Source organism: Panulirus ornatus, chromosome 22 (assembly GCF_036320965.1).
Source record: "Panulirus ornatus isolate Po-2019 chromosome 22, ASM3632096v1, whole genome shotgun sequence".
In the NCBI taxonomy this organism is placed as follows: domain Eukaryota; kingdom Metazoa; phylum Arthropoda; class Malacostraca; order Decapoda; family Palinuridae; genus Panulirus; species Panulirus ornatus.
The window spans coordinates 14,426,740-14,435,903 of record NC_092245.1 but is presented as its reverse complement, the minus strand read 5'-3'; the positions used below and the strand labels follow the sequence as shown (position 1 = coordinate 14,435,903).

Sequence of the window (9,164 nt, the reverse complement as noted above, 5' to 3'; positions counted from 1 at the left end):
GCAAGCCTGCATAGCCGAAAAGGATTCGAGGGTTGGGCTCGCGCGTTCATCCTCGATTAAAACATGGCTAATTGAGGTGTTAATAATTAAGAGAGAGAGAGAGAGAGATAGATAGAGAAGTTATGTCGGGCGAAATTTGCATAGGTAATCGGGGCGAGGAGGTATAACGTCGGAATAAAATACTGGATGGAAGTTTTCGAATGACGTTCATGGCAAGAAATGGCGTAATGGGTCGAGGAGGAGGAAGGGGGGTGTGGGGAAAAAAAATGAACATCGCGTAAGGTTTGATTTCTTTCGCGGGCGTACATCGAGCGACATACGTTGTGGGCTATAATATCCGTGACGCAGATGATGTGGGGTATTAAATATTACTGTTCGCAATGCTGCTCCCGTTGTGGGTAATGGGGGGTCTATCTACACCGCTACTGTTACTAATGCCGCTCCTGTTCGAGAATAATGCTGTCTCCCACACTGCTACTGTTAGCATTGCTCTGCTCGCGGTGGGATTTAAATGCTGTTACTCACACACTGCTACTGTTGGGAAGACTGCTCCTGTTGTTCGTGATACTGTTACCTACACTACTGTTGCTGGTAATGCTGATCCTATTGTGTGTATTGTCGTTACCTAGACTGCTACTGTTGGTAATGCTGTTCCTGTTGTGAATAATATCGCTGCCTACACTGTTACTGTTGGCAATGCTGCTCTTGTAATTAATGTTACCTGCACTGTTACTGGTGGCAATGCTGCCCCTGTTGCGTGCATCACTGTTACCTACACTCCTCCTGTTAGTTATGCTGCTCTGTTGTGTGTAATGCTATTACGTACACTGCTATCTTTTTTGGTAATGCTGCTTCTGGTCCGCAAAATGCTGTTACCTACCGATGGTAATGCTGTTCCTCATGTGTGCGAAGCTTTTACCCCACAATGCCCCTGTTGGTAATGCTGACTCCGTTTTGAGAATAATTCTGTTACATACACGGCTACAGCTCATAATGCTACCCTTACTGCATGTAATGCTGTTAACCTACCCCTACTCCCGTTGTTAATGCTGCTCCTGTTGTGTGTAATGCTGCCATCTCTACTGCCACTCATGATGCTACCCCTGTCTCTCTTAATGCTACTTTACCATCATCAAACGTCCTTGGATATACCCAGCACAAATCCCGCCAACTTACCCAGCCGTTCCTACCTAAACAAATGCCACTTCAGCATCTACCTCACTGATGCCTGATCGACGAAGGATTGTCAGTTCCTGAGCCTAAGTTCATTCGTAGCGTTTTGTGTCTTTTATAAGATAAAGGATGGAAAAAAAACTGCGTGTGGATGCGTAATTACCTATTTGCACTGTACGGGGAGGGAGTTCTACGCTTGACTGAAAGAAATTAATTATTTTTGCTCAACGGGGAGTGAGTTCTACGCTTAAATGAATGTAATTAATTATTTTTGCTCAACGGGGAGTGAGTTCTACGCTTACCTGAACGTAATTAATTATTTTTTGCTCAACGGGGAGGGAGTTCTACGCTTAAATGAATGTAATTAATTATTTTTGCTCAACGGGAAGGAATTCGACGCTTAACTGAATGTAATTAATCATATTTGCTCAACGGGGAGGGAGTTCTACGCTTAACTGAATGTAATCAACTATTTTTGATAAACGTGGAGGGAGTTTACTCTCGTATGTACGTAATCACCTATTTGTAGTGTTCGGGGAGAGAGTTTTACACCCGTGGGGGCCCCCATCTCTTGAACCATACCTTTACTATCGTACAACCTTTTAACAGCAGACATGTGTACGTGGGGTCACAGCAGTACATGAGAGTACAGAGAGTACATGGAGTATAAGGGAGTACATGGGAATATATGGGAGTATGAGAGTAATGGTAGTATATGGGAGTACATTGTAGTATCAGGGAGTACATGGGAGTATATGAGAGTACAGGGGAGTGTAAGGGAGTACACGGGAGTATAAGGGACTAGAAGGAAAACAAGGATGGAGGAGGAGGTCTTGATGGAGGAGAAGAAGAATAAGGAGTGGGGCAAGGACGAGGGGCAAGGGGAGGAAAAATGCAAAATGAGGAGAGGAGAAGGTGGAGGAAGTGAAGGAGAGGGGAAACAGGGGTGGGGAAAATGGAGAAGGGAAAATAGGAAGAAGAAACAGGGTGTCATAAGCCAAAGGGGAAAAGGGGAGAACGAGGAGAGAGGAGTAGACACAGGACAACACAAGTGTAGAACATGGTGTAATCAAAAATAGGAAACACACACACACACACACACCCAACAGGCCTAAGCGTTCATCTGTCTCGTTTCCAAATCCACTTTAATCAAGATGATGACAAGAGATAGCATCACTGACACTGGCAACGACCATTACCATACGTCACAGATTCTTGCTCCCCCCCTAACAACCCCGGATCGACGAACTTCTCACCGTGGTCAAACCACATCGTTGCTGCCAAAAACACCTTCCCCCCTCCTCCCTTTCAAATGACCCAGGAAACCTACCTACTTCCGTGTAAGAGCTCTCGTACCTCTACCTAATCTTGCTTCCGGCCATCCTCCATCTATCACTCCATCTTATCTTACTCCTGGCCATCCTCCATCTATCACTCCATCTTATCTTACTTCTGGCCATCCTCCATCTATCACTCCACCTAATCTTACTCTTGGCCATCCTCCATCTATCACTCCACCTTATCTTACTTCTGGCCATCCTCCATCTATCACTCCACCTAATCTTACTTCTGGCCATACTCCATCTATCACTCCACCTAATCTTACTTCTGGCCATCTCCACCTATCACTCCACCTAATCTTACTTCCGGCCATCCTCCATCTATCATTCTACCTAATCTTACTTCTGGCCATCCTCCATCTATCATTCCATCTTATCTTACTTCTGGCCATCTCCCATCTATCACTCCACCTAATCTTACTTCTGGCCATCCTCCATCTATCACTCCACCTAACCTTACTTCTGGCCATCCTCCATCTATCACTCCACCTAATCTTACTTCTGGCCATCCTCCATCTATCACTCCACCTAATCTTACTTCTGGCCATCCTCCATCTATCACTCCACTTAATCTTATTTCTGGCCATCCTCCATCTATCACTCCACCTAATCTTACTTCCGGCCATCCTCCATCTATCACTCCACCTAATCTTACTTCTGGCCATCCTCCATCTATCACTCCACCTAATCTTACTTCTGGCCATACTCCATCTATCACTCCACCTAATCTTACTTCTGGCCATCTCCATCTATCACTCCACCTAATCTTACTTCTGGCCATATCCATCTATCACTCCACCTAATCTTACTTCTGGCCATCCTCCATCTATCACTCCACCTAATCTTACTTCTGGCCATACTCCATCTATCACTCCACCTAATCTTACTTCTGGCCATCCTCCATCTATCACTCCACCTAATCTTACTTCTGGCCATCCTCCATCTATCACTCCACCTAATCTTACTTCTGGCCATCCTCCATCTATCACTACACCTAATCTAACTTCTGGCCATCCTCCATCTATCACTCCACCTAACCTTACTTCTGGCCATACTCCATCTATCACTCCACCTAATCTTACTTCTGGCCATCTTCCACCTATCACTCCACCTAATCTTACTTCTGGCCATACTCCATCTATCACTCCACCTAATCTTACTTCTGGCCATCCTCCATCTATCACTCCACCTAATCTTACTTCTGGCCATCCACCATCTATCACTCCACCTAATCTTACTTCTGGCCATCCTCCATCTATCACTACACCTAATCTAACTTCTGGCCATCCTCCATCTATCACTCCACCTAACCTTACTTCTGGCCATCCTCCATCTATCATTCCACCTAATCTTACTTCCGGCCATCCTCCATCTATCACTCCACCTAATCTTACTTCTGGCCATCCTCCAACTATCACTCCACCTAATCTTACTTCTGGCCATACTCCATCTATCACTCCACCTAATCTTGCTTCTGGCCGTCTTCCACCTATCACTCCACCTATTCTTACTTCCGGCCATCCTCCATCTATCACTCCACCTAATCTTACTCTTGGCCATCCTCCATCTATCACTCCACCTTATCTTACTTCTGGCCATCTCCCATCTATCACTCCACCTAATCTTACTTCTGGCCATACTCCATCTATCACTCCACCTAATCTTACTTCTGGCCATCTTCCACCTATCACTCCACCTAATCTTACTTCCGGCCATCCTCCATCTATCACTCCACCTTATCTTACTTCTGGCCATCCTCCATCTATCACTCCACCTAATCTTACTTCTGGCCATCCTCCATCTATCACTCCACCTAATCTTACTTCTGGCCATCCTCCATCTATCACTCCACCTAATCTTACTTCTGGCCATCCTCCATCTATCACTCCACCTAATCTTACTTCTGGCCATCCTCCATCTATCACTCCACCTAATCTTACTTCCGGCCATCCTCCATCTATCACTCCACCTAATCTTACCTCCGGCCATCCTCCATCTATCACTCCACCTAATCTTACTTCTGGCCATCCTCCATATATCACTCCACCTAATCTTACTTCTGGCCATCCTCCATCTATCACTCCACCTAATCATACTTCTGGCCATCCTCCATCTATCACTCCACCTAATCTTACTTCTGGCATTCCTCCATCTATCACTCCACTTAATCTTATTTCTGGCCATCCTCCATCTATCATTCCACCTAATCTTACTTCCGGCCATCCTCCATCTATCACTCCACCTAATCTTACTTCTGGCCATCCTCCAACTATCACTCCACCTAATCTTACTTCTGGCCATACTCCATCTATCACTCCACCTAATCTTACTTCTGGCCGTCTTCCACCTATCACTCCACCTAATCTTACTTCTGGCCATCCTCCATCTATCACTCCACCTAATCTTACTTCTGGCCATCCTCCATCTATCACTCCACCTAATCTTACTTCTGGCCATACTCCATCTATCACTCCACCTAATCTTACTTCTGGCCATCCTCCATCTATCACTCCACCTAATCTTACTTCTGGCCATCCTCCATCTATCACTCCACCTAATCTTACTTCTGGCCATCCTCCATCTATCACTCCACCTAATCTTACTTCTGGCCATCGTCCATCTATCACTCCACCTAATCTTACTTCTGGCCATCCACCATCTATCACTCCACCTAATCTTACTTCTGGCCATACTCCATCTATCACTACACCTAATCTAACTTCTGGCCATCCTCCATCTATCACTCCACCTAACCTTACTTCTGGCCATCCTCCATCTATCACTCCACCTAATCTTACTTCTGGCCATCCTCCATCTATCACTCCACCTAATCTTACTTCTGGCCATCCTCCATCTATCACTCCACCTAATCTTACTTCTGGCCATACTCCATCTATCACTCCACCTAATCTTACTTCTGGCCATCCTCCATCTATCACTCCACCTAATCTTACTTCTGGCCATCCTCCATCTATCACTCCACCTAATCTTACTTCTGGCCATACTCCATCTATCACTCCACCTAATCTAACTTCTGGCCATCCTCCATCTATCACTACACCTAATCTAACTTCTGGCCATCCTCCATCTATCACTCCACCTAACCTTACTTCTGGCCATCCTCCATCTATCATTACGAATCTCGGTAACCCACAGTAACCCAGGGGTCTCAAATCAAGACAGCAAGACTACCTTTCATTGCGGAGGGTTGGGGGGCAAAGGGGTTTTCAAATCTGAACCTGTAATTCCCTCGTAACGAGGACGTAGGTCTGTTTCCAAGGTGGCCAACGACATTATATAAGCTGAGGCTGGTCGAACTGCCGTCATTCAAAAGCCCAAACTACAGATCGTAAATGCGAATTCGGTTCTCATTCGATCTCGCGACGTCTGTCTCAATTCTGACCCAAAGAGGCTGGGAAGTCGTCAGTATAATCCACGACGCACGAGAGGGTACGATCCTGGAACGCGACGGAGTGATCGTCGGACACGACGGTACGACCCCTGAGCACGACGGTACGATACTAAGCACGATGGTTACGATGCTTGAGTACAACGGTGCGATACTTGAGCACGACGGTACGATCTCTGAATACGACGGTGTGACCCCCCTGAGCACGACGGTACGATACTTGAACACGATGATACGACACCTGAGTACGACGGTGCGATCCTTGAATGCGACGGTACGATCCTTGAACACGACGGCACGAGCCCTGAGCACGACGATACGAACTTTGAACACGACGGAGCGATCGTCGAACACGACGGTAGGACCACTGAGCACGACATTACAACCCTTTGAGCACGACAGTACGTCCCTTGATCACCACGGTACGACCCATGGGTATGATAATCTGGCCTTTCGAGCTGACCCTTCATGGTTAGTCAAAGGTCACACCATCGTTCCAAAAGGTCATAACGTCGACCCTAATTACCTGTCAAAGTCTCTAGATTTCTGCAGCAAAAAAAAAAAAAAAAAAATAACTTGCACCATTGAGAAACAAGAGCATCGTATTACCAAACACTTGACCTCCTTTTACACGAAAGACATACATATCACTATGTCACAATTCACTACTCTCCTATATACATCGATTTATACACTTTCACTATATACAAATCACTATAAATCCCTAATAAAGTATTCTCAATTATTAAAAGAATGATCGTCTGCGATCGCTACAGTGATAAACAAAGTAATTAAGCGCGTAAGCTAATACCACTTGTTAATTACATATCACAAATGAGTATAAGAGACATGTTAATTTCCTACTCAAACAACATCATATGTTAATTCAGTAACAGTACGCCCTGGTGGCGTTACCAGACTCTGCCTCCTCTTGGTCATACCGTGAGGGCAGTATATATCATGCATAACCTCATCAAACTCCTCCTCACTCCTTTAAGGAGTCGACATTTCCCTGCTACTGAGAGTGTAGAGCAGCCTTTAGAAAAAAAGGCCGGTCCAGGGGTAGTAATGAATAACGACACGTCCGCACAAGGTCGGAGGCCATTGTTTGTTTACGACGGGGTAGAGAGGCAAGGGGGGGAGATTCGATCACACTGTTTACCTAAATTAAGAGGTCTGCCCCTCACTTAAGGACTGAGACAAATCATCCATTACTTACTTGGATCCTTGTTGTTTCTGTATCACCGACGTTTGATGGGCGTAGCGATATCCAGATGGCACAAAACACTAAAAAAAGAGACGACTTCGATCTATACCTGTTGACGTCGACGGGAGGGAGGGAGGAGGTTCAGTCCGAAGCGAAGCTACTCGTGAAGCGTTCCGAAGCGGAGGTAGGAATGAGCATAGGCGCGGTGGTCAAATTAGCAGTTCGAGGCTTCGTTTCGTCAGCAGTGTCCTGAATGCCTGCCTCTTTGTACTGACGTGGCTTCAGTTCGCCTGCAATCTGTTCTTCCAAAACAATAGCAGGTCCTCCAGAACAACAAATGGACGGAATTTATCAACACGAAGAACGCTCTAATAATGAGCCATAGCGTTGTTGTTGTTCTAAGATCCAAACACTTAAAAAAAAAAAAAACACACCAAGGAAGTCTTTAGACGAAATCTCAATGAGAGATCAATGGATTCGGACATTCTCTTCCTACGGCGAACTCCCGTCATTTAACAATAGATAAATTTCCTTTAATGGTTTCATCTCCAGAGTACTCCCCTTAGCTAAGAGTAACACACATTTTTCTTTCGTCACCCCATAGCCGTAATGGTTGAGGCCTAGCTAGGAGACGAACATTTACCAAAATGGTACGCTAGAATATGGGAAAAAAAATAAATAAATAAAATCCTATGGTTACATATGGTAATTAGCATGGTAATGATGGCGTGTTGATGATCCTAATGGTACGAGTCTCTGGTGATGACTGCAGTAATAGGCAGGTAGTGATGACCATGATGACGCTTCTCATGCCAAGTGCTGGGTGATGACTGTGGCGATTACGTACGAGATGAATGGCTGTGATGACTAGGATGATACTATTGATGATGAAGTCTGGTGATGACAATGATCATTATGTGCGAGATGAATATTAATGATGACTAGGATGATACTACTGATGAATTATGGTGATGACTGTGAATGTTGCTGATGAATGTGATGACGTTCAAGTGTAAATGTTCATCGTTGGTGAGGACTGTGACGAGGTGTTGCAGGCGAAGGACTGGTGATGATTTCTGACGATGGTATTAGTGGAGATGCTAAAGATGACTAACGTTGATTCTATAGGTATTTGTTGGTGATGACTGTGAGGATGACGCTGAGGATGTGGTGGTGATGATGAGTGTGATGACGTGAAGGTATATACTGGTGATGACTGTGGTGGTGGTGAAGGTAACTTGGTGGTGATGACTGTGGTGGTGGTGAAGGTAACTTGGTGGTGATGACTGTGGTGGTGGTGAAGGTAACTTAGTGGTGATGACTGTGGTGGTGGTGAAGGTAACATGGTGGTGATGACTGTGGTGGTGGTGAAGGTAACTTGGTGGTGATGACTGTGGTGGTGGTGGTGAAGGTAACTTGGTGGTGATGACTGTGGTGGTGGTGAAGGTAACTTAGTGGTGATGACTGTGGTGGTGGTGAAGGTAACTTGATGGTGATGACTGTGGTGGTGGTGAAGGTAACTTGGTGGTGATGACTGTGGTGGTGGTGAAGGTAACTTGGTGGTGATGACTGTGGTGGTGGTGGTGAAGGTAACTTGGTGGTGATGACTGTGGTGGTGGTGAAGGTAACTTGGTGGTGATGACTGTGGTGGTGGTGACTGTGGTGGTGGTGAAGGTAACTTGGTGGTGATGACTGTGGTGGTGGTGAAGGTAACTCAGTGGTGATGACTGTGGTGGTGGTGAAGGTAACTTGGTGGTGATGACTATGGTGGTGGTGAAGGTAACTTGGTGGTGATGACTGTAGAGGTACTGAAGGTAACTTGGTGGTGATGACTGTAGAGGTACTGAAGGTAACTTGGTGGTGATGACTGTAGAGGTACTGAAGGTAACTCGGTGGTGATGACTGTAGAGGTACTGAAGGTAACTCGGTGGTGATGACTGTGGTGGTGCTGAAGGTAACTTGGTGGTGATGACTGTGGTGGTGGTGAAGGTAACTTGGTGGTGATGACTGTGGTGGTGGTGAAGGTAATTTGGTG

The 9,164-nt window shown here is 45.7% G+C and overlaps 1 long non-coding RNA gene across 1 annotated transcript in view; it reads right to left on the bottom strand.

The window, feature by feature from the left end:
- LOC139756571 (uncharacterized) overlaps positions 1-8,433 on the bottom strand; it is a 16,216-nt gene extending 7,783 nt beyond the window's left edge. The window contains exon 1 of the long non-coding RNA XR_011714385.1: positions 7,142-8,433. This is a non-coding gene — a long non-coding RNA (uncharacterized lncRNA). The remainder of the gene's footprint in view (positions 1-7,141) is intronic.
- Between the last annotated feature and the right edge of the window lie 731 nt (positions 8,434-9,164).